The 25,264-nt window shown below is 42.2% G+C and overlaps 1 protein-coding gene across 3 annotated transcripts in view; it reads right to left on the reverse strand.

Annotated features, from left to right (window-relative positions):
- Nucleotides 1-25,264, reverse strand: part of PDGFC (platelet derived growth factor C) — a 233,273-nt gene that overhangs the window by 41,503 nt on the left and 166,506 nt on the right. The gene's annotated exons all lie outside the window — the stretch shown is intronic.

Raw genomic sequence — 25,264 nt, forward strand, 5'->3', positions numbered from 1 at the left:
GACTCCTCCCCTCTTTGTTATTCCAGTGTTAGTCTCCATTTTGTCTCTCCAGTTTGTTTTGGTCTCTCTCTTTAGCGATGAGCTCTAACTAAAGTAAGCTGCTGGCTTTTTCACAATCATTTGTAACCTTTTCTTTAAATACATCCTTGTAGTTCTTCAGTACTGAAGAACTGTCTCAAGACCTCTTGCTTTGCACTTTCTCACCAAACTGGTTTTGCTTTGCTATTTGGAGACTGAACTGCCATTCTTTCTCTACACATACAAAGGAGTATAGTCTTCAGAACTGTTTGAGTGGTTTTGCAGCACTAATCTTTCTGTGTGCTTTCAAGAATGCATCAAAGCATCAGGAAAATGCAACTATATTGAATGTGATAATTGAAACATCTATAGAATCACAGCTACAGTGATGCTTAAAACCAGTTTTATAATTAGTTAATACAAGAATCTCCCCCACCAATTAGCTTTGCCTTCTATGTTATGTATGTTATGTTCCCACTTCCCCTTTTGTTCAACATTTTAATGGCGTCCTTACAGTTTCAATCATATTTAGAGATGTGCACTAATTGTTATGGAAGGGCAGGGAGTGCAGTACCTTTAATCATGAGTGTAAAGATCAGGCAGTGACAACCTTTCTTTTCCTGTAAAGAAGGAACCGGAAGTGTACCCTGTCCTGATTGACAAGCTAGGGATCAGCCACACATGGTGGGTGAGACCTAGAGGGTCATGAGTCAGGAAGAGAAGTGTGTCATTGCTCAGAAGGAGCTAGGCGGGAGATGAGAGGATGGGCAGAAGGCTTAGTTGTTTTAATTGTTCTAAGTTTGTTTATCTGTAACATAAGAAATGCTAAACCTGTGCCCAAATCCATCCAAAGTGCTGCAAAAGTCTCTGTAACCTAAAGGGGCTTTTAAAGGTTTCTATGTCCCTGTTCCTTGCAACTGGGGTGCTTTCTGACGTATTTTTGCAACTACTGAATGTTTCTTTTACCTGTAACTAAAAGCTGAGAAAGCCTCAGATGGAAGCAGTCTGTAGTATTTTGAATAAAGCTTATCACTTTTTGTTCTTTGTATTTTACCTGCTCTGAGTGGACTTTTAACTCAGGAAAAGGGGTTTGGTGCTAACATGTCTCAAGTTTGATTGCTCAGCAACTCATTACCAAGTTCTCTCACCACGTGGAAGCTGCATGTGGATGGATATCTGTACTTTTCCATTGTTAACGAGAAGGAGAGTTTCCCTGGAATTTTGCCCACAACGGGAGGGTAAACTGTTTAAAAAGTGGCCGTGGTGGCAGCGCTACTGAAGAAGCAGTTTAAGTTTAATGGATCAGCCTTTGTTGAGCAAACATGGAGGAAATGATTCAGCATTTTTCTTCCCCTCACGTGAACTTGCTATGAGTCAAAGGATGGGTTAAATCTGCAATAGTGAGTAAAGCTGGTCACTGCATTTCCTGGTGTGGCACTGCCTACTTCCAAGCTGCCACAGAAAGGTTTTAGAAGAAGCTTATGAACTTCTTATGAAGCTTATAAACATCTTCTCTCTATATAATTCTTGAAGGCGTACCCGTGGTTAATCTTGTGAATGGCAGCTCACCACATGGAAGAGTTTGTGAGCAGAGAGTTCATGAACAGAAGCACCATGGTGATTGGGCAGTGGAGATTCCATATGCAGAGAGGGAGAAGGAGCCTGTGATGCTTAAGAACAGTTGGAATGCAACTGTTACTGGTCGGAAAATGTTCTTGATTGTAGAGGAGAGGAATCTATTTATATATAAAAGGATAGTGGGCAGGGGTCTGCGAAGAGAGGGGTCATGAGGGAGGAAATAGCCCCTTCTGGAGAAGGAGGCTGCCATTGTGTGAATTAGATGAGGAAACAAGATGAACAAGATCTGTTAACTCAGAAAGGGAGTGGAGGAGAGAAGAAGAGAGAAAGAAGGAAGAGCGAGGGATTGGTCCGAGCCTGTCAGCTGTCTGAGGGGAATGAGCAGCCATGGCAGTGCCTATTGGCAGCAAGGAAGGGCCCAGTCAACAACTGCTCCTATTTGGGGCTACCGAGGCCATTGGCAGAGGGAGGCAGGCAGACAGGCAAGTGACAGGCTCAGGCCTGTGAGTGGTCTGAAGGGGAAAGAGTGACCATGGCAGTGGTGGCAGCAAGGAAGCACCTGGTCAACCGCTGCTGCTGCTCCTCCTGTGGAGAGGAGCAGGAGCGTGGCTCGGGTGAGGACAGGAGGTGTCTGGGGATAGGGGGCTGCAGCTTAGCCAATGGGGTGACAGCAGTGCTCCAGATGCAACCAAGAGGGGTGAGGGGGATGGAGTAAAGGGATGGAGAAGTGACCAAGAGGGGTGAGGGGTATGGAAGCAACCAGATGGCGGAGGAGCAGGAGTGCAGCTCAGGTCAGGCTGGAGAGATCTCTGAGCTGAGCGGGGCTTTGGCGGGGTGAGGGGAGCAATCAAGTACTAGTGCACAGATGCTGGTTCTATGTATTTAGCAAACCTCACTTTAAGTTTATTAATTTTCTATTAATTTTCCATGCCTGCTTTTTCTTGTAATTTATTGAACACATCCTGGAAATGAGAGAAACAATCTCAAATTGCTAACAGGATACAGGCAAGATCTTATCAATTTCATCAGGTAGAAAAAGGTGGCCAAAGTAATGGGATATCCAACGGGATCAAAGCCATGCTGCCCAAGACTAGAATAGGTTTGGACAGCAGGAAAGCAGCACAGAAATACACTCACATATTATTTATTCAAAAGTCTGTAGAAATACCAAAGTATCTCCAAGATAATAATACACTAGCCCAAATTAAAGGACTCTTTACAAGAGAACAAGAGAGGCTGGTTGCACTGATTGGACAAACCCCTGAGGGCAGAAGAGTGCCGCTTCTGCACTAACCTCACCACAAAAACCATTTTGTTCTTATTTTATTTCAAATATTTGAGTCACTTCGCCACTGCAAGTCTCTAAAATGGCTAGCAATGAAATCCATCAAAAGCACAAGGAGAAATTAACACATTTTAAGGCACAGATAAAAATAAAACCAAAGAGCTGAGCTGTGTTCTAACACTGAAGACACTGCAATACATTTGAGATACAGTGTAAAAATATTATTAGCACCTTCCTTATAAACAAACTGGCACTGTTGATAAGCAGGGCACTATTTTAAACAATCACTAGACTTCTGATTATATCAATAACAAATCTTTCTGATCTCCTCAGACTAAGCAGATATTAAGGAACTCTAGATGTTCTTCACCTTTCTCTGAACTGTGACCTGTTTTTTTATGGGAGTCATAAAAGTCATCTCATCTCGTAGTTCACGTTTGTAGATGCAATGGTGATCTGGATTGATTTGTAGAGAGCTGATGGGTCAGTCTTTTGGTTTGACTAAAAGTTCATTTGGTCTCTTCCAAAAATCGAATTCAGTGATTCTTTAACAGCTATTCAAATAATCATACCCAGTAAATACTTACTGATCTGCCTCACAAAAAGACCTTAATATTCCTAGGCCACATTTTTTTTAACAAATCTGGCTTAACCATAAGTAATTAACTATGGAGAGAGAGAGAGAGAGCACCTATTATTTTCAAGTCCTTATTATTCATTTTTCACTTGCATGTCATTACAGTGCATCTAATTTGTTTTGGGATTAACCAGGAGCACAAATTAAGGCCAGAGAAGCACTGATTTCACAAGTAAAACAGGTTCCTCACCGGTAACCAATTAACTTTGAGTGACTGATGTTCATTCACACTGCTAGGTAGTGAATCTATGAATGAGCTAGTGACTAGATACATTACCCAACTCTGTGAAAGCACAACCGATCATGACAAAATTCAGCATGTGTTGATGCTGTGCCTGACTAGAGCTCCTTTGCACACTGATGCCTTGGAGGCTGGTAGGGAGTACAGGAGTTGTAAACTTTGGAAGTGCCATCTGGCAATGTTGCTGTTGCTTCAGGAACACCTCTACTGATTGTGTTTACTGTCATTTTTTATGTAGAATTGTATGGGCCTGATTACTTCATTTAAATGTTTATATAATATAGAATCCTTGGACACCGAGGACCAGGAAAATCATTATGCACACCTCTCTGCCCCAAGACAGTATCTTCTCTGCATCTCAGATACTAATCCACAATATCCAATCCCATTAAACTCAAATAGAGAGCACAGGAGCAAGGCCATGAAAACATTCTGTGTAGACCGCATAAAACTAAATGTGCCAAACCGTATAAAAGACCAACATTGCTCTGTAGTATTGTAACAACAAAATGTGCTGTTTAAATTTCAGTTATAAAAACACTACTCGTATGGCAAAAACTGAGTTAACTGGTTCTCCATGCATGACAGAGACTTCAACATGCACATAATGAAATAAGACCCATGAGACAAATGCTAGTATTCTATGAATCTCACTTATTCAGAGTCAGATCACTGTCCATCCAGTACTGTCTCATAACTTCTTCAACTGGCTATGACTACTCAAAGTCTCGAGCCTTTTCCAGCCTTCCCACTGGATAATTTAATTTGGAATTATCAAGGACTGAACCGAGGCCTTTCTTCATACAAAGCAATATACGCTACTGCTGAGTTATTTTCCCATCACAAAATCTTTTCGCTCAAGCTTTCTCAGCTTCCTAATTTTTTTTAGGTTTTAATCTCTGGTTTATTTTTAAATTGTCAAATTGTTTTAAGTTTTTTGTATATGTTTTTAACTTGTTTATGCTATTGTTAACCACCCAGAGATGAAAGTTTGGGGCAAATAAATAAATAAATGCCACAGCAATGTCACACAACTGATTTTAAACTTTAAAGAACTACTTTTAAATTTGTTCCACCATGTTAAAAATATAACTAAACATTATAGGACTATTTATGCATATTGTCAGTAATGTAAACTGGGGATTAGTGGTTTGGAAAGGCTTCTCAAGATACAAATGATTCAAGTTTAATATCATTAATATGTCTGAAAGAAAAACAACTTAAAGGACAACAATGTAGACTTTGCAAAAAACTAGTCAAAGAGATTGCCAGGATGATAATCTCATTTAGCAAACAAGCATATGTCACACCACACCAGTAATTTGTTTCTGTAAATATATTCTGCTAATGTTGGCATTTTAGTTTTAATTCACTAATATTTTTAAAGCTGTGTAATACTTTAAGGTGACTTTCGTGCCCTAAATCTGGTCATTTATTCAGAGATGATCCACAGAAGAAGCGGGGAGATGTTGCTATTGCTTTGACTATTTCAAGATGTTTTTTTCTACTAAAAAAGAACTCTGAGCTCCATTGACCAAACCTTTCTTATAGCTATGTCAGATATTCTAAGTATTTGTGAATGGTAAGCAAATGACACATCGTAATCCTTTCGTATACCACTACAATTCACAAAATATAAAGATGGAGCAGGTGCAAATTTAAACATTTCCACAACATATCTGGAAAATATTCTTTACCCAGCCCTAGAAATATCTATGCACAAATCTTTTTGTGGCCAGACATTTGCCCTGGAGTCATTGTACAGTGGTGTTATGCCAAGAATTTCCAAAAGGTACTTCTAGTAAATCTGAAGCTTTCAGCTCGTTTAAGCTTCTGCACACATATAGCTGCACTGTAATCTCTCATTTACTGAATTGAATTTTTTTTTTCGTGTCCAGCCTATTATCTGCACCCCCAAACAATATCCCCCCCCAAACAATATAACGTCATGAATTATTATGTTTTGCTACTTCTGTTTTCACCTTCCCAGGCTGAAAAGTGAAGCTTAATAGTTTCAGTGGCTGATTAATTACAATCAGCATGATTTATGAATTGGTGCTGCTTTGACATGAATTGATTCTCTTCCAACAGGTAAACAGGAACCATTCAGAAACAGAAAAAAAAATTGCTTAAAACATATCCCCCCCCACAAAAATACAACTATTTTTCTTTCTTTTTAGAGAAAGCAATGGTATAGAAATAAACATGACCGAGAAATGTAGCCTGTACCCCAAATCTATTTTCCAACTCAGCTTCTCTCCCTCTCTTACTACTACTTGACTTCACAGCTGGGAAAAGGCATCCCTAATTCACTTGTGCAACATCAATGGAGAGATGCAAAAACCATTTCCTGTGCTTACAAAGAAAAGTATATTCTCTGAATATGAATCCAGAGAATCTTGGCTACTGATAAAATACTGAGATGCTGGATAGCCAGGTGCCTAGATATGTACATGCCTGGATGCACCAAAGAGCTCTGTGCGAATCATGTTAACCCACTAGTTTGGTTCCATATACAGCAGCAGGTAGTACTCAGCTTATTAGTATTAATATAATAAGGTTTTACATGGCTTAGATCCAGTATAGCATAGTGGCTAGAGTGTTGGACTAGGAATGGGACGACCCCAGTTTCATTCAACCATGAAACTCACTGAGTGACTCTGAGTCAGTCATGTATCTCTCAGACTAATCTCCTCACTGGGTTGTTGTGAGGATAAAAATAACCATGTACACCATTCTGAGCTCCTCGGAGGAAGAGCGGGATATAAATGAAATAAATAAATGAAGAAGAGGAAGATTTTATATCTACCAAAGTAATGCATTTCAAAATTAGTGTAAATAAGTTAATTAAAATAATTTCTACAAGTTCAATTTCACCTGGAATAATCAGGAGAATTCCTGAACCAAACAAAAGATATTTTTGGCTCAAAGATCACCTTGGAATTTAAACACTTTGCAAAGCCTTTTTCAACCTAGTGTGCAAAGACAGGAAAAAATATCTCATATAAGCATTCATCTATTTTTTTTCACTGCAGTCTTCCATTTCACTGACTAGCATGTTAAGTTATAGAATAGTCTTCTGTGTGCACACCAATAGTTCCTTAAAGTAAAGGTAAAGTTGTACCCTTGAATCGGTGTCAACTCCTGGCGACCACAGAGCCATGTGGTTTTCTTTGGTAGAATACCAGCGGGGTTTACTATTGCCATCACCCATGAAGTGTGAGATGATGCCTTTCAGCTCCTTCCTATATTTCATATTTCTGCTACCCTATATAGATGTTTCCCATATTAAGGGAAACAAACCAGCAACCTCTTGCGCGCTAAACCAGTCATTTCCCCAATGCACCATTAGGTGGCTTAAGTCATGTTAAACTTTCCGTGTTTTAACTTAGCTGTTCTTTTCACCATGAGGCGATTCATTTATTTTACACTGAAGTTAATGCAAATTGATTTTCCCCCTGGTGGTTTTTCCATGTTGATCTGGCTTTAGGAGTTTTTGAGATACGTCTAGAGGAGTGGTGACAAACCCCTTTTGACAAGTCTACTATAAGTCCTGTTCAGCAGACAGTGCTACACTAGTGTGCTTCCACTAGTGTAGACACACCTGTATACATACCCGTATGTTTTTCTTGTGTGCACGCACATGTTTTGTTGCTTAGTCACATTCCATGATATGCCTAACCTACTTCACAGGGTTGTTGTGAGGAGAAACCAAAGTATTAGTACACCATTTCTGGGCTCCTTGGAGGAAGAGCAGGATAGGTCTCACCAGAGGAGCCAGACAAAGAGTGCCTCTCCCATCAACAATATGGTGAGACGTAACTTTAATAAATCTATACCGGATCGGTCATCGCCTGGGTCAACAAGGACCACGCCAGGTGCTGGAGTCCCTGGACATCTGGTGGCAAGTGGGCAACAGGACTCAGGATCTTCAGTTGAGCAACCAGGGCTGAAGACAGCAAAGTTACTGGAAGAAACGTCGCTTAACCAAAAAAAATATACAAAAAATGCCAACAAGGAAATAATGATCTGCTATTACAAGTCTAGTCCAACTAGAAAAGGTTATTTTAAAAGAATGTACCTAATTTGGAAAGAGAAGCATTCAGACACAGAAATAACAGAACAAAGGCTAGCAGACCAGAGAAGATTCATAATAAGAAATAAAGTATTCACAGAAGTTGAGCTGGAAGAACTGCAAAGAGCAATAAAGGCTCAAGATATGGAAGAAGAATTACTACCAACTGAAGCAGTTGCTCAGGCGCAGGTGGAGGAGGTGTTGGAAATAGAGGATGCCACTGTTGCTGAACTGTTTCAAAATCAAAACCAGGCAACCTCCCCTTTGCCTTCAACTCAAAAACCCGAATGCCACTTAACAGAAAAGAAACAAGAACTAAAGCAAAAAATAACTGAGCACATGAACCAAACAACCACCAGGGTTCGACTTCCAGCTCTAAAAACAGTTGCCAAAAAACAACTTGCTCAGGCATTAAAAGATGTCAATGCTGCACTTGCAGAAATAACAACCAAGAATTTGAAAGAAACAAACCAACTAATGTACAGTGCAGCAACAATAACAACACAAGAGCTCAGATATAAGATCAGTGGACCTGTAAAAAAAGAAAGCAGTACATCACCTAAATGGAAGATTCGATTAGAAAATAAAATCTCCAGGCTTAGATCAGATGCTAGTAAATTGAAAGATATGAAAGACAAGAAGCTGAAGAATGAAAACACCAAACAGTATCTGATCCAAAAATACCACCTAGATTCAAGGAAAATTAGAGAAGTCCTGGAAATAATAAAGCAGCAAATAACAGCAGTGTCAAAGAAGATTAGCAGATATGAAGCCAGAACTACACAACACAGGCAGAATCTCCAATTCCAGTCAAATCAGAGACGTTTCTACCAAAGCATAGAAGGAGAAACTGCAAGAAACATAGAAACACCTAATAAAGAAGAAACAGTGCAATTCTGGGGGAAATTATGGGACAATCCAATAGATTATAATAAAAAAGCAGGCTAGGTGAAAGAGGTCAAAAAATGTAACCAACAAATGCAAGACCTAATAACAACACCAGAATTAATAAGTGAAAGAGCAAAGATAATTAAAAATTGGACTGCTCCAGGCGACGATGAACTGCATGGCTTTTGGCTTAAACACCTAACAAGCCTTCATAAACAACTATCAAAACAGTTCAATCACATTTTGCAAGGAGGTGATATTGAACAATGGCTAACAACTGGGAAAACTCATCTCATCATGAAAGACCCAGCAAAAGGTGCAGTTCCAAGAAATTATAGACCGATAACCTGCCTGCCAACCATGTTCAAGTTATTAACTGGAATAGTGGCAGATGAAGTGATGCAACACTTATTAACTAACAAAAAGCTCCCAGTTGAACAGAAAGGAAATTGCCCGAACACCAGAGGCACAAAAGACCAGCTGCTGATTGACAAAATAATTTTAGAAAATGGCAAGAGAAGAAAAACCAATCTAAGTGTTGCATGGATTGACTACAAGAAAGCCTTCGATTCATTGCCTCACACATGGAGACTAAAATGTTTAGAAACAACTGGTGTCAGCAAAAACATCCAGATATTTATAAAAAAAAGCAATGAGCATGTGGAGTACACAGTTAACAATTAATAGCAAGACACTTGGACAGGTTAGCATTAGAAGAGGCATTTTCCAAGGGGACTCAGTATCCCCTCTGTTGTTTGTAATCGCCATGACCCCACTTTCACAAATACTAAACTAAACAGGCCTTGGATACCAAACATCTAAAACATCAAGTCAAATCAACCACCTGCTGTACATGGATGATCTGAAGTTGTATGGAAAGTCCCAGTCAGAAATCGAATCACTGCTAAACTCTGTCTGTATATTCAGTAGCGATATAGCAATGGAGTTTGGACTAGACAAGTGTGCTGCATTAATAATGAACAGAGGGAAAATAACAAAAACAGAAGGAATAGAACTGCCCAATGGAAGCAACATCAGGAACCTGGAAGAGAAATAACATTACCAATACTTGGGCATTCTCCAGGCTGATAACATCGCACACACTGAAGTTAAAAGAAAAATGGGAAGTGAATACATCAGGAGAGTTAGAAAAATCCTCAAGTCCAAACTCAATGGCGGGAACACCATACAAGCCATAAACACCTGGGCTATACCTGTTATCAGATACACTGCAGGAATAATAGACTGGACCCAGGCAGAGCTAGAGACGCTCGATCGTAAGACCAGGAAAATAATGACCATCAATCATGCTCTGCACCCCCGCAGTAATGTCGATAGGCTATACCTCCCTCGCAGCTCAGGTGGAAGAGGAATGATGCAAGTCCATCAAACAGTAGAGGAGGAGAAAAGAGGCCTTGAAGAATATATCAAGGACAGTGAAGAAGATGCACTTCAGATGGTCAATAACGAGAAACTATTCAACACCAATGAAAGAAAGCAGGCCTACAAGAAAGAACAAGTCAGGAACCGAGTAGAAAAATGGAGAAATAAGCCCCTGCATGGTCAATATTTGCACAATATAAGTGGAAAATCAGACATCACCAAGACCTGGCAATGGCTTAAGAATGGTTACTTGAAGAAAGAAACAGAGGGTTTAATACTGGCTGCACAAGAACAGGCACTAAGAACAAATGCAATAAGAGCAAAAGTCGAAAAATCAACCACAAACAGCAAGTGCCGCCTTTGTAAAGAAGCAGATGAAACAGTGGACCACCTAATCAGCTGTTGTAAAAAGATCGCACAGACTGACTACAAACAAAGGCATGACAAGGTAGCAGGGATGATACACTGGAACATCTGCAAAAAATACAAGCTACCTGTAGCCAAAAATTGGTGGGACCATAAAATTGAAACATTTGAAGAAAATGAAGATGTAAAAATATTATGGGACTTCCGACTACAAACAGACAAACATCTGCCACACAATACACCAAATATAACTGTAGCCGAGAAGAAAGAAAAACAAGTGAAAATAATCGACAAAGCAATACCAGGGGATAGCAGAATAGAAGAAAAAGAAATAGAAAACATCACCAAATACAAAGATCTACAAATTGAAATTGAAAGGCTGTGGCAGAAAAAGACCAAAATAATCCCAGTGGTAATTGGCGCCCTGGGTGCAGTTCCAAAAGACCTTGAAAAGCACCTCAATACCATAGGGGCCACAGAAATCACAATCAGCCAATTATAAAAAACAGATTTACTGGGAACAGCCTATATTCTGCAACAATATCTATAACAAGAGCAACAACATTGACAATAAAATTCAGCCATCCTAGGTCCTTGAGAAGGACTCAATGTCTGGATAAAACAAACCAGTCAATAACACCTCTCTGACTGTGTAAATAAATAAATAAATAAATAAATAAATAAATAAATAAATAAATAAATAAATAAATATTTAGAAGTCTACATAGAGTGGGAGAAAATCCTCAGGATTTAACAGCACAAATGCAGAAGAGTGTTATCTTTTGGCCCACATGTTGTGCAGTGATACAAGGGTGGAAGAAAGGCTCCATCCTCACAAAGAGGCTGGGGAATAGCTGTGGTGAGTGCTTGTTCTGCAGCCCAGCTGGGGAAGTGATTTTTGCTTGTGCAGCCCTCAGGGGCTTGTTTCTAAAAGTGAAAAGGGCTTTTGCAAGGAGGGGAAAGAGACCTCATTGCACACGCTGGTCTGCAGAACAAACCTTCACCACAACTACTCTCCAGACTCTTTTCAAGAGCTGAGTCCTTCTTCTGCCCTCACATCTCCATGGAAAATGTGGGCCACTGTTTTACTGCTTTATTATCTTTGTGAGCTGCTCTAAGCAATATTGTTCTGAATGGTAAGATATCCATATTTCATCATCATCATCATCATCAAGCTTCACACAACGGCATCATGGTCTCAACAAAACCTCATCTGGAGTGCAGGATATAAAAATAAAACCAAGAACAATAGCAAAAGCACAAACACAATAGGAAGCCACCAGGCCTCAGGCCAGAGCAACATTCTTACTACATGGGCTACATCAGGTTCTGAAACAACCAAGAAATCAACCCTAAAAGGAATAGTTATCCTTTTACCACATATCCCATTAACAAGAGATGAAAGTACCTTGCATGTGGAAAGTTTTACATAGCTGGTTTAATTTGTCTCTTCCTACTTCTGGTTTTATATGGCAGACCAAAAGCAACTACACTGGGAAAGTCGCGCAAATGGAGCAAACAGCTAATAGCTTTTCATCCTGGAGGCAGTCCTCCTGGTTTGTGTTTTTGTTTTTGGTTGTGGTGTTTTTTTGTTTTGTTTTTGAGGGGCACAGAAGAGCCATACATGATTGTAAGATCTCTTTGGGAGCTTTCTGTGTGTCTATCAAAATTACCTGAGTAAGCTGTTTATTAAAGGGTTGTGTAAGTGGTGAGCAAATAAGCCCAGGAGAACGTAATATAGCTGTGCTTCTTTCCTGCCAGAAAAATTGGTAATACCAATGCAGATACTGTTGATTTAGAAGAGATGATCTCTGAAAATAGAAGGGGAGGGGAGTCCCTGTCCTCCAGCAAATCCCATAAGGTCTAGGACACTAATAAAGGAAATATGTTTGCACAAACTTCCTTAAAACATAATCTACTACAGTTTGGCTTTAGATATTCCTTCATGGTAACAAATGTGTTATTTTACATGAAATATGAAACATTCAGAATTGAAGCACTTATTTCTCAATGAGCTGCAGAAGTAATACATTTATCCATGTTCATGAGAATGCAGCTTCAGGCCATAAGAATGCAGCTTCAGGCCATAAATACACATTTACAATTTAAAAACTTTCAAGGTCTCAAAAAGCAATTATTATTTCAGTAACCCTCATCTGCACAGAGAGTTTAATCATGGATCAAGATTTTCTTTACTACTAGCTGCATCAGATTTTGAACAGACTTTGAATTCAAGTATTGCTACTTGAATATAGCAAGTATAGCAAACACTGTATAATAATGGATATAGTGTAGCAATGACTCTGCTAAGAAGAGTCTAGAAATCATAGCAAATATAATGATTGTTGCCAAGATATAAATACCTATAGAGAACAAAAAACAACTGAAGACATCTCAATAATGGACTGGGCTGAAAAGATTTGGTTTACACATACAAGATTAAACTGGAATATGTAGTAAAATGTGAAGAAGGAAGAGAAAATGTGTAAACAGGTTCTGTAACTGATGAACAGATTGTATTCCAAAGGTTAATTTGTAAGTTGGATGTTTAGAACTTGGAACTCATATAGTTCCCAAGCGTGACAACCTGTTTGTATGTGCGGTTGGCATTTGTAAGCTGGGGACTTCCTCAATGTAATAGGTTATTGAGCTTTACTTATACGTACACATTTTTACATAGGAACACAGGAAGCTGCTGTATATCAAGTCAGACCATTAGTTTATCTAGCTCAGTATTGTCTACACAGACTGGCAGTGGCTTCTCCAAGGTTGCAGACAGGAATCTCTGTCAGCCCTATCTTGGAAAAGCCAGAGAGGGAACTTGAAACTTTCTGCTTTTCCCAGAGCAGCTCCATCCTCTGAGGGAATACCTTACAGTGCTCACATGTGGCCTCCCATTCAAATGCAACCATGGTGGACCCTGTTTAGCTAGGGAGACAAGTCATGCTTGCTACCATAAGACCAGCTCTTCTCTCTTTGTAAGATGGAGAGTGAGTGTGGGTACTGTGTCTATGTGCGGTATTACAAACCATTATACTACACATTTTGTAGACTGGCTTTCCTTGTTAATTTTTCATGTGCATTATCACAACACTGATAAGATTTTGTGAATTATATGGTGTGAAATTGTGTTCATAACTGAGCAGGAATTTCTAAGTCACCTGAATTCAATTCTACTTTGGGAAAAGAGTATGGCACAGATTGTATGAAGGGCTAGCTTATCAAAAAAATAAAATAAAATTATGAATTGTGTAATACCACATTACACAATTAAGTAACAATTTCTTTTAAAAGATTAAAAAATATATTGAAAGGAAGATAAGCTGTCTGATATTGAAGTATTTGGCTGTGCTAGTAGTAAGGAGCAGTTAATTATTTCTATACTGCATATCTAACCTTCAGCTCCAGTTGCACTGGGTTGGAATTTGTTCTTAAGCCAATAATAACCACCCACCACAAAATCATCTATCAGAATGAATGCCTGGTACGTATACAAAGCTCTAAACACCTGACAAAATTAGGGTGGTCATTCAGAAGCTTCTTGAATTTCCATCTCAGCTTCCATACAAGATGGTAAAGTGAGTTTCTTGTAAAGAAATTTTGGCATGATCTTGAATGACAAATGACATACTACCAGGTGCCAAGATAGATGGGGGATATAGTCACCCCCAACTTCAGCTCCAACTGGAGCTGCTTTGTTCTCAGTGCCCTGAATAATTAATAACTCCTTTGGCAATCAGTCATGCATTCCTTAATGGCACCTCAGGCATCAAGTGTCCCATTCACCCGCTCTCCCAAGTAACAATAGACTTTACTACACTGGGTGTTCTATGCCAAGCTTGTAACTGACATAATTTAAACTAAACAAGTCACTAGAAGGAATATTACCCAGACCCAAATTGGAATCTTTTATCAGGTTTGTTTACATAGCATACGGTTGCTATGTAAATCATATCAGTATCTAGGAGGTTTGGGATAGACTTTCTTAACATAATTTTTGGCAAGTCATTTCCCCTCTTGCATACCTAAAAAACCTAAGCACAAAAATGCTATTATGCAGCCACAAATCAAATTGACTGTGGATACACAATAGAGGGGAACATAAATCTACTGTTGAGAATTTTAAATAATATTTTCCAAGATTTTTGTATTGAAAGTGATATTTCTAGGACTATACAACCAATAAAATTTTCTGTGTAAACAGAAATATGGTTTGCAAGAAAGCCAGCTGAAAAAAGTAAGACATTTCAATTTTTATTTCTTCACAATATCACTGTATGTAAATACATTAATTCTGTTCACTATGTTGGCATGTACAGTGTGTCATCCTGCTTACACAACAGAGAAAACTACAATAAAATATTACTGCAAAGTGATAATGCATTTTCTGAACTCATCTCCTTTTGTTTGGACAAAGGCTAAGCTGATTTACCCATATCCTTCAGATACTTAATCAACATTAAAGTTGTTTCTCTAAAACAGTTTGTTAAAATTAAATAAATTACAACAGAATTAAACAAAAGTGCTTCTCAAAAAGATTTAAGATGTTCTTCCCACTGTGTGTGGCCTCCAAAAACAAACATAAGCTTCCACTGCTTTATTTCATTTTTACTTCGTTACTCCCCGCCCCCACCACTTTTTGCTAATCTACCCAGTCTTTTAGCTTGTAGAAAGTGGGCAGAGAAATAGGTTTCACTATTCACAATTCATAAAGTTGTGTTTCAGATAGGCTTCAGGACTCCTTAACCTTTTTTTTAAAAAAAAAAACCATCACTCAGTAACATCTTTACCTCCACAACAGTGGCCCTCAAATTATTTTTACTTGGTGCTCTCCTAAACTTACTCCCACCTTCCATGCTACTTTATGAAAATTGTAAGATTTTCAGTTTTATCATCAACTAAAAACTAACTAGGTTCATTTGCAGTGATGAAAGTGCTTCTGAGCACAGGCTGGGTGCCTCTCACCTGCTACTGAGAAACCATCACCTGTTCCTAGACATACTCAATTAAATGGCAAGAGGAATAATCACAGGGCAGATGGTGGGCTGCTTTGACAACTGCCCTGGTGGAAGCTCCCCACACAATGGGAAATTATTGCTCAACAGACATGGGATATTCAGTTAAGATGTCTAGGCTGACCATCCCTTCAGTGTTATAGGCTGCTTATGTTTGGCAATCTGTTAATTCTCCAACTATGACTGATCAGGGCTAGTTCTAAAATTATGTATTTAAAATGTTATATTGCCATATTCTTAACATAAGATAAAGGCAAAACTAGTAGTTTTGGCCTCAATACAGACTGGCCAAATCAACTCGGCTGTTTGCAGAATTGGTTTTTATTGATGCTTTCAACAGGCCAGTCATTTTCAATACTTTTCTATCCTTCTTGGAGAAACCAGCTCCCCATGTCAAAGAAAAAAATGACCCATTCCCTTCAATATACATGTAACTACATTTTAAAGAAGGTTGTTTCAAACAAAACATGAAAGCTCATGGCTGATACCAGTACTGTCTTAGAAATTCAGGAGTATTACAGGTGAAACTCGGAAAATTAGAATATTGTGCAAAAGTCCATTAATTTCAGTAATTAAAAGGTGAAACTGATATATAAGACAGACGCATTACATGCAAAGCGAGATAAGTCAAGCCTTAATTTGTTATAATTGTGATGATCATGGCGTACAGCTCATGAAAACCCCAAATCCACAATCCCAGAAAATTAGAATATTACATGGAACCAAGAAGACAAGGATTGAAGAATAGAACAATATCGGATCTCTGAAAAGTATAAGCATGCATATGTATTCAGTACTTGGTTTGGGCCCCTTTTGCAGCAATTACTGCCTCAATGCGGCGTGGCATGGATGCTATCAGCCTGTGGCACTGATGAGGTATTATGGAAGACCAGGATGCTTCATTAGCAGCCTTCAGCAATTCTGCATTGTTTGGTCTCATGTCTCTCATCCTTTTCTTGGCAATGCCCCATAGATTATCTATGGGGTCAGGTCAGGCAAGTTTGCTGGCCAATCAAGCACAGTACACTGTATACTTTTCAGAGGTCCGATATTGTTCTATTCTACAATCCTTGTCTTCTTGGTTCCATGCAATATTCTAATTTTCTGAGATTGTGGATTTGGGGTTTTCATGAGCTGTACGCCATGATCATCACAATTATAACAAATTAAGGCTTGACTTATCTCGCTTTGCATGTAATGCGTCTGTCTCATATATCAGTTTCACCTTTTAATTTGCATTACTGAAATTAATGGACTTTTGCACGATATTCTAATTTTCCGAGTTTCACCTGTACTTGTTATTTGATATAAAATGAGAACCACAGCTTCTCAGAAAACAAAACCCACCTGCTTTCTAGAAAGAGATTTGGTTAATGACCTGAAGGCAGAAGTATATCTTACACAGAGTTCTATAAAGCCTTTCCCCCTACATTCCCCCAGAGACGAAAGTTTGGGTGGTATATAAATGTGATGAATGAATAAATAAAATAAATCTAACAAAAAAACATCTACTGGTTGTTGCAATCTGAACTACTAGAATGGTGGGTGGGTAGTGCTTGATGCTTCCCTTGCTTACTGGTTTTCATCTCAAAATCAACACCCCGAACCTCACACACACTGCTTTCCCATCTGCATCCGATGTGGTCATTTTGTCCCAGTCAGTGGAGATGAGAAGAGCTCTTAAGGCCTTCGCTCTCTGAAGGAAGAGCAACTGGATATTAATTATGAAGAAACTAAAATCTTGGCCTTCTCCAATAGGAGGAAAAAATATAAATGGAGGATATAAATAAAATATAAAGGCTGCTGCTCAGGCACAGAGAAGTGCGTTAGCAACTCTCAGCTTCCACAGGAGGCATTTGCACATGTGCTTCTATGGTGTATCTTTTATATAGATCTTTGTTGTTGTTGTGCTGTTGATTCAGTGTCGACTCCTAGTGACCACAGAGCCCTGTGGTTTTCTTTGGTAGAATACAGGAGGGGTTTACCATTGCCTTCTCCTGTGCAGGAGATGATGCCTTTCAGCATCTTCCTATATTGCTGCTGTCTGATATAGGTGTTTCCCATATTATGGGAAACATACCAACGGGGATTCGAACAGTCAACTCTTTGCTCCCCAGGCAAGTTATTTTCCCACTGAGCCATTAAGTGGCTGTTATGCGATGGTTAATTGACCCTCTTTTACATAATCTGGCAGGTCGATCGGGCAAATTCTATATCAAATATTCGCTAATAGATGCAAATTTATCTATCAGACACACAGTTGAAAAATTCTGTTCTGCAAGATGAGTTCATTGCATTCTGCTCGCTAGATCCAGAGTACAGTTATGTTATTAATATGGTTATGTTTATAGTTTTATATTGTTTTAGATGTTGTGATATTGACCAAAGACCATAATAAAGACTGACTGACTGACCATCTGCATCAGACACATTCTATTTGTGTATTCTCTTTTCCCTGGATGACCCTAAGGGAGTCAGAGATAGTATAGGTGGAAGTTACTTTCAAACCCAGAAGGAAAAATCATAGTTTAAACAATGCCATAGATGGGGAAAGAGCTTGATAGTTGCAGCCTTTAACTGTAGACAATTACATTGGCAGACAGGCTGGTATTCTCCACCCCCCACCTTTCTATATCTCCTCTTGGGACCAAGGCTTCCCATCGGAACAGAATCAGCAGGAGTTGGCATTTTAGCACGTAAGAAGTGGAGTCTCTCAAAGGGTGAAAATGACCACCAGAGCAGGCATGATTGGGGAAGGCCACCAAGCTAAGAATCTGTATCCTTGAGGAAACATGAGGTTCTTTTTCACAGCCGAGGAAGTCATCCTCCAAAGTATGGGTTGTGGACTGAGCATGCTCCAAGACAGGACCAGTAGGAGAACTGAAGGCGTGGCTAGCATAGTGTGTGGGAGGCGACCCAGCCCCAGTTCCAGGACTGAAGTGCTCCCATAGAAAAGGAAAGGAAGGATAAGTTTTACCACAGAAAAAGCAAAAGAGACAAAAACTGCTAAAAGCCTACAAAGCTAAAATGCCCCAGAAGTCACCTCCACCCAGGCACAGCGCGCCACCATGAACAGAAAATGAATAAATGCTTAAAAGGGGGATGAGCGTCCTAGGGTGAGCCAGATGACCTTCTTGGCTGTGAAAAAGAACCCTTCACGGTAAGTTCAAAGTTTCTTTTTCCACAGCCTGAGGAGGTCATCCTCCAACGTATGGGACATACCCAAGCTAAGAAATGAAAAATGGGTGGGACCAGAAAGGATGCAAGTCAGACCACCTGTTGGAGAATAGTGCAGACCAAAGCTGCCTGCGAAGAGTGAAAGGAAGAAATCTTATAGTGCTTGATAAATGGTGTGTTAGATGGCCAGGTAGCTGCCTTACAGATCTCAAGTAGGGGAGCACTAGCTGCAAAGGCTGTGGAAGTAGCTGCACTTCGGGTAGAGTGTGCAGTGATACCCAAAGGCGCTGGGAGATTGAGGGACTCATAAGCCAAGGAAATACAAGATTTTATCCAGGAAGAGATTGTGGCTTTTGAAACTTCAGTGCCTATGGATGTCTAGGAGAGGAAGAGAGAATCTGAGTGCCAAAAAGGCCCAGTACTACCCAAGTAGATGCGGGGGGAACACCTCACATCTAGCGAGCGCCACAATTTTTCTCTGGGATGGATTGGGGAGAGGCAGAAGGAAGGAAGAACAATGTCCTGAAACCAGTGAAAGGTAGAACTGATCTTAGGGAGGCAGGTAGGATCTAGTTTCAGGATGACCGCATCAGAATGGAACATGCAGAACTCCTTCCACACAGAAAGAGCCCCCAGTTTCGACACCCTGCGGGCAGAAGTTATAGCCACCAAGAAGATGGCCTTAAGAGAGAGAAAACGGAGATCAACTTCTGACAAAGGCTCGAAGGGGGCTTTGGTGAGGACATTGAGGACTTTGTTAAGATTCCAGGAAGGGAACCTATGAAAAGTAGGTGGAACCAATTGTATGTTCCTTTCAGGAATCTCCGAAAGTGGGGATGGTGTTGTAAGGAAGAATCAGAGTGAAGGCACAGAATCGAAGATAGGGCCGAGGTCTGGTACTTCAGGGTGCTGGGCTGGAGGCCCATGTTGAGACTGGACTGGAGGAAGGAAAGGACTTCGGGGACAACTGCCAACAAGGGAGACACATATTTCCTGTGCACCCACCTGTAAAAGGCTGCCCCACAAGGTCTGATAAATGTGGTTCATAGAGGGTTGTCTAGAGGCCAAGATAGTCTCTAGGATTGAGAAGGAATAGCCATTTTGGGCTATAAATGTGTGTTCAATTTCCAGGTGGCTAGTTAGAGCCACTGAGGCTCTGGGTGCAAAGAGGGAACCTTGATTGAGAAGATCCCGCCAGCAAGGCAGATGCCATGGAGGAGCAACAGATAGTTGTAGAAGATCGGAGAACCATGACCTCTGAGGCCAGAATGGGACGATTAGGATGAGCTCTGCCCTTTCGTCATGGAGTTTTCGAATGAGTTGGCTTATCACTGTGGCGGGGGGGGGGGAGGAATACAGATGACCCAGTGGTCATGGCGAAATCAGGGCATCCATTGCTTCCGCTTGAGGTGAGAGGAAATGAGAGAAGAACCTGGGGAGATGATTGTGCAATGAAGCAAAGAGATCCACCAGTGGCTGTCTGAAGCGATGTACCACCTGGAGAATGACTTCTTGATGAAGTGACCATTCCATCTGGTCTATCATGCAACAGCTGAGCAAATCGGCCTGGGTATTCACTGTGCCCTGGAAATGTTCCGCCATTATAGAGGTGAGATGCCGCTCTGCCCATAGGAAGAGTTTGTTGGCCTCTGCCATGAGGGCTTGGGACCGGGTGCCCCCCTTTCGACTGACATGCAACTTGGCGGTCACATTGTCCATAGTCATGAGGACATCGGCATGGTGGATCATAGGGAGAAAGTGGAGTAGGGCCAAACTAATCGCACAGAGCTCCAACCAGTATTTCCTGAGGTGTCCAAATGCCCTGGGCTTACTGGCCGTTGCAGTGAGCCCCCCCCTCCATGCCTGATAGGCTGGCATCTGTGGTTATTAGCACACGATTTGGGACCATGAGGGGGAGGCCTTTCAACAAGGCAGGTGACCATCGAAGGGATTGACAGACTTTTGACGGCAAGAAGATTTATCTGTGAGCAGAGGCCATGATGTCTTCCTGAAAGGGGATGAGGAGCCACTGAAGAGGCCAGGAGTGCCAGCAATGTCCACAGAGTGCACTCGAGGCACGAAATCATTGACCCGAGCACTTGGGCTAGCATCATCAAGTCCGCCGATGTTACCTAAAGAAGAGGACAGATGAGGGAGTCCAATTTCCACTTCCGTTCCAGTGGCAGGGAGACAGATGGGTGCTGAGTGTCAAAGATTGCCCGTAGATGTTGTGACGGAAACAGGTGAATCTTTTGGCGATTCACCATAAACCCGTGGGAGGCAAGGACTGACAGGGTGCACTGTACCAAATCCTGGGCTAGAGTGAACGAGGACACTCGGATAGGAAGGTCATCTAGAAACAGGTATATGTGGACTGCGCTCATCTGGAGTTTAGCGACCAGTGCCACCATTATCCTGGTGAAGACCCTCAGAGCCAATGACAGACCGAAGGGGAGGGCCCTGTATTGACAGTGGTGGCTGTTGTAGCAGAACCTGAGGAACTGACGAAGAGTGGGAAGGATAGGTACATGGAGGTAAGCCTCAGATAGGTCGATAGAAGCCAGGAAGTCCTGTGGTAAGATTAATTCTTTAACTGAACGGAGAGATTCCATGCAGAACCTTTGCTTGCAGAACCAATTGAGTGACTGCAGGTTTAGGACCACTCTCCAAAATCCATCCTTTTTTGGAACGAGAAATAAAAGCGAATAGACTCCGTGCCATAATTTGGTCGACGGCATGAGTTCGATGGCATTGATCTGAAGGAAATGTTGAATGGCAAGACACATTCACAGATGTTGGTCTGGTAGAGTGGATCTGAGAGAGATGGTGACCTGGTCCAGAGGCTGTGTCTGGAAGTCCATGGTGTAACCGTGGGTAACTGTGGAAAGAACCCAGCGGTCCTGAGTCGTGGTTTCCCACTGTGGATAGAAGGTGAGAAGCCATCCACCTACGGGGGGGGGGGGTAGTCATTGTTTTCTAGTGGGGAGGGAAGATGCTGGAGGACAGGATTGGGGAGAACGACCTCTAGCTGATCTACCTCCTCGCTGCCACTGGTTGCGCCAGGCAGGTCGATATGAGAAACCTCAGTTGTCTCTGAGCACCCCGAAGGGTTGAAAGGACTGAGTATTGGATTGAAAGGGCCAATTAAAGTCCCTACGGGTAGAAGGCAAGGCTTTTTTCTTATCTATGATCTCAATGAGGATTGGGTCCAACACTTTGCCGAAGAATCGGGTGCCTGCGTAGCCGAGAGGTTAAGCCTAGACCGTGAATCCACATTCCAATGTTTTAACCATAAGGAACGGCGGACCGCTACCCCCGAGGCCATAGCTCGAGCAGCCTGCTGGATACAGTCCAGACTAGAGTCTGCCATCAGGGCCGTGGCTTTGGCCAATTTGTTTAACCCATGGCACATTCTGGTGAGTTTGGGAGGGACTACAGCAGCCAATTCCTTGACCCAGCGCATAGATGCCCTGGCAAAAAAGGAATTAGTGGTGGCTGCTTTAATAACTGTGGCAGAGGCAGAATGGTTCTTACGAAGAAGCATATCAGCTTTACGATCTTTGGGAGATTTGAGTTGTTCATCCCTTTCCTTAACTACCACCGAGGTGGACACCAATTGAGCCACAGAGGGGTCCATTGTGGGCACCGCCAAGAGAGAGAATACTTAGGTAGTAAGTTGTAATTTTTTTTAGAGATTGGACCCAAGGTCTTGGATGAGGCGGGTGATGCCCACTCTGCTACCATAACGTCCTTGAATAATGGAGGAAAGGAAACAGTAGCAACTGGAACAGAGCTGGAGGGGGAAATGTTATGATCAAGAGAAGGCACGGTCAGAGCAGTTTCAATAGGAGTTACATCATGTATAGCACACCTTGCCTTGGATAACATAACCTCGAAATCCAGGGAAGAGAAGAGGCGGTAGGAAGATGGCAGTGGGTTAACAGTATTTTCATCAGAGAGTTCTCCTTCCTCATTATCTGACAAGGAAGCAACATCATCATTATTTCCACTCATTCCTTTCTCATGGTCTGACAGGCAGGCATGAATCAGTGGGGCTCTCCCATGTAGGAGGGGGCCCTAGGCAAGCACGGGCCAGAGGGGACCTCCACTGGGGCTGGAGGAGGGGCAGATGGAATAGAAGGCAGCTGCTGTGGAGCAGGGCACTTTGGAAGGGGAGCTTCTTGGGAGGAGGGTGAAGGGGACCTCTTCCTCCTCCTAGGCATCCTGGGGCGAGGTCAAAATAAGTCCCCTTCATTAGAGAGGATAGTATGCCTGCTAGGACCGGTGTCCAGAGAGGAAGACCACGAATGGTGGCGGTTAGCCCTGGGAGCCAGCGGGGCCAGGGGAGGCACTTTAGCATTAAACAAATCAGAAAACTAACAAGTGAAGAAGTCCCCTAGCGAAGCAGCAATCTGGGGCAGAAGGTGGGGTACACCTGGGACTGGAGCGGTACTTACGTTCCGTGGAATCGCGGGAGGAGCAGAAGGTCCCGGCGGAGAGCTCGGCTGCTGCGGCTGTGCAAACAGAGGCATAGTTGGCCGTGGAGAAAAGGGGTGCTCTGGTGGAGGCACGGCCAGACCAGAAGGCTGTGATGACAGTGAGGTAGGCAGGAGCACCCCGGCCAGAAGCATGGGAAGGGGCTCTGCTAGAGTTAGTTCCGTCTCCTGTACTGGAGGTTGAGAAGGAGGAGGGCTGTCCGGCATCGCGATCACCTCCTCTGGCGAGCCGAGAAGAGGGATCAGAGGCAAAGGAGGGGGTTAAATGCCCTGGTCCAGTGGCGAGTCGGCATCCCCCGTTCCCATGTCTGGAAGGTGACGAGACTGACATGCCTCACAGATGGCTTGTATAAGCAGCTGCTTGCTCAGGCGTACAGCTGAAGCAGGCGCCGAGTGTGCCTTGGCGGAGGTAGAGGTCCTTTGTTCTGCCTCCTTTAAATGTTTTGCCTTTTCTTCACCTTCTTGTGATCTTTCTTAGAAGGCTTGATGGCGGAGGTGGGAACAGCTGGCAGAGCTTGGGTACAGCGTTTCATGGAGGGAAGAATAGTCGGGATAATTTCCCCGGGAGGAGCAGAGGTGGTCAGAGGGGGCCCTTCCAATAGGGAACCCTCTAACGGCATGCCAGCGTGTGTGCTCCATGGCAAAAAGGTCAGGGGAGAGACGGAAGTAAAACCAGAGAGATGCTAAGAAGGCCTAATTAGTAAAGAAAATAGGAAAAAATTTTGACAAAATTTAGAGGGAAAAACGGCTTCTTTCTCATCCTTGCACAATATTGGAGAGGTGAGAAAGAGAAGAAGCAGAAAGCTAGCAAGCGAAGCTCGAGAGAGCGAAAAGTTGCAGGAGCAAAAGAACCAACCTATTCATGGAGCAAAGACAGGACTGGAACTGGGGATGGGTCGCCTCCCACACACTATGCTAGCCACACCTTCTGTTCTCTTACTGGTCCTGTCTTGGAGCATGCTCAGTACACAACCCATGCTTTGGAGTATGACCTCCTCAAGCTGTGGGGGAAAAAAGTATTAATATTTTTGAAAGCATTCAAGGCATGCAAGCGGCTAAGATGCATAAATCTCATAACCCCATCAACCGCCAGGATTCATACAAGAGGACCTTGTTAAGCGTGGGTTCAAAACTTGCTGTTTTGCATATCCATAGCTGGGTAATTAGCACCTGACCTCTGTATATGTAAGGGGAAATGGGGTGTGTGTGTAAAAAACCACATAGCTGTGGCCACCATTTTGTTTTTGAGAGCCGTTTTATGGCTCATATACAAAAAAGGGGGGCAAACCCTGTGATTTTCTGCCAACTTTTGGCACTGTGGATGTTTGGGCACTTTGAGTGTGAAAACTGCTTGGTGGTTTAAAAAAACTATTTTCAGCCAATTTTTGGCAATTTGGGGCAGTCCGGGAATTTACCCCACAATCCCATAGCCCTAATGCTCCATCATCTGCAGATTTGCTATCCATGCCCCCCACCCCTGCAGAATGGAACCCCCGCAAATAACAGGGTTTCCTATGTGCAGCTTAGAGTAGATAATGCCCTATTGTCCAGTGTTCCCTCTAAGAAGGATTCCCAGATGTTGACGGCAACTCCCAGAATCCCCAGCTGCAATGGATTTTGCTTTGGGCTTATGGGAATTGTCATCAAAAACATCTGGGAATCTCTGTTAGAGGGAACAGTGGTATTGTCCCAAGTCATTCTCTGCTTGGGCACTAGGATCCACACCCTTCCAGTCTTCCTCAAGCTTTCCCACCATCAGATTTTGCCCCAAAGCTACAAAACTCTGTAAGAACTTCTTGAATAGCCCTCAAAGAGGATGAACAAGGAAGAATGGAGAGGAGAGCTGGACTTGTGGTAGCAAGCATGACTTCTCCCCTTACTCAGCAGGGTCAGCCATGAATGAATGGGAGACTAGAAGTGTGAGCACTGTAAGATATTCCCCTCAGGGGATGGAGCCTCTGGGAAGAGCAGGTGATTTCAAGTTCCTTCCCTGACTTCTCCAAGATAGGGCTGAGAGAGATTCCTGCCTGCAACCTTGGAGACGCCACTGCCAGTCTGTGAGGACAATACTGAGCTAAATAGACCAATGGTCTGATTGAGTATAT

The sequence above is a fragment of the Hemicordylus capensis genome, chromosome 5 (genome assembly GCF_027244095.1).
Source record: "Hemicordylus capensis ecotype Gifberg chromosome 5, rHemCap1.1.pri, whole genome shotgun sequence".
In the NCBI taxonomy this organism is placed as follows: Eukaryota; Metazoa; Chordata; class Lepidosauria; order Squamata; family Cordylidae; genus Hemicordylus; species Hemicordylus capensis.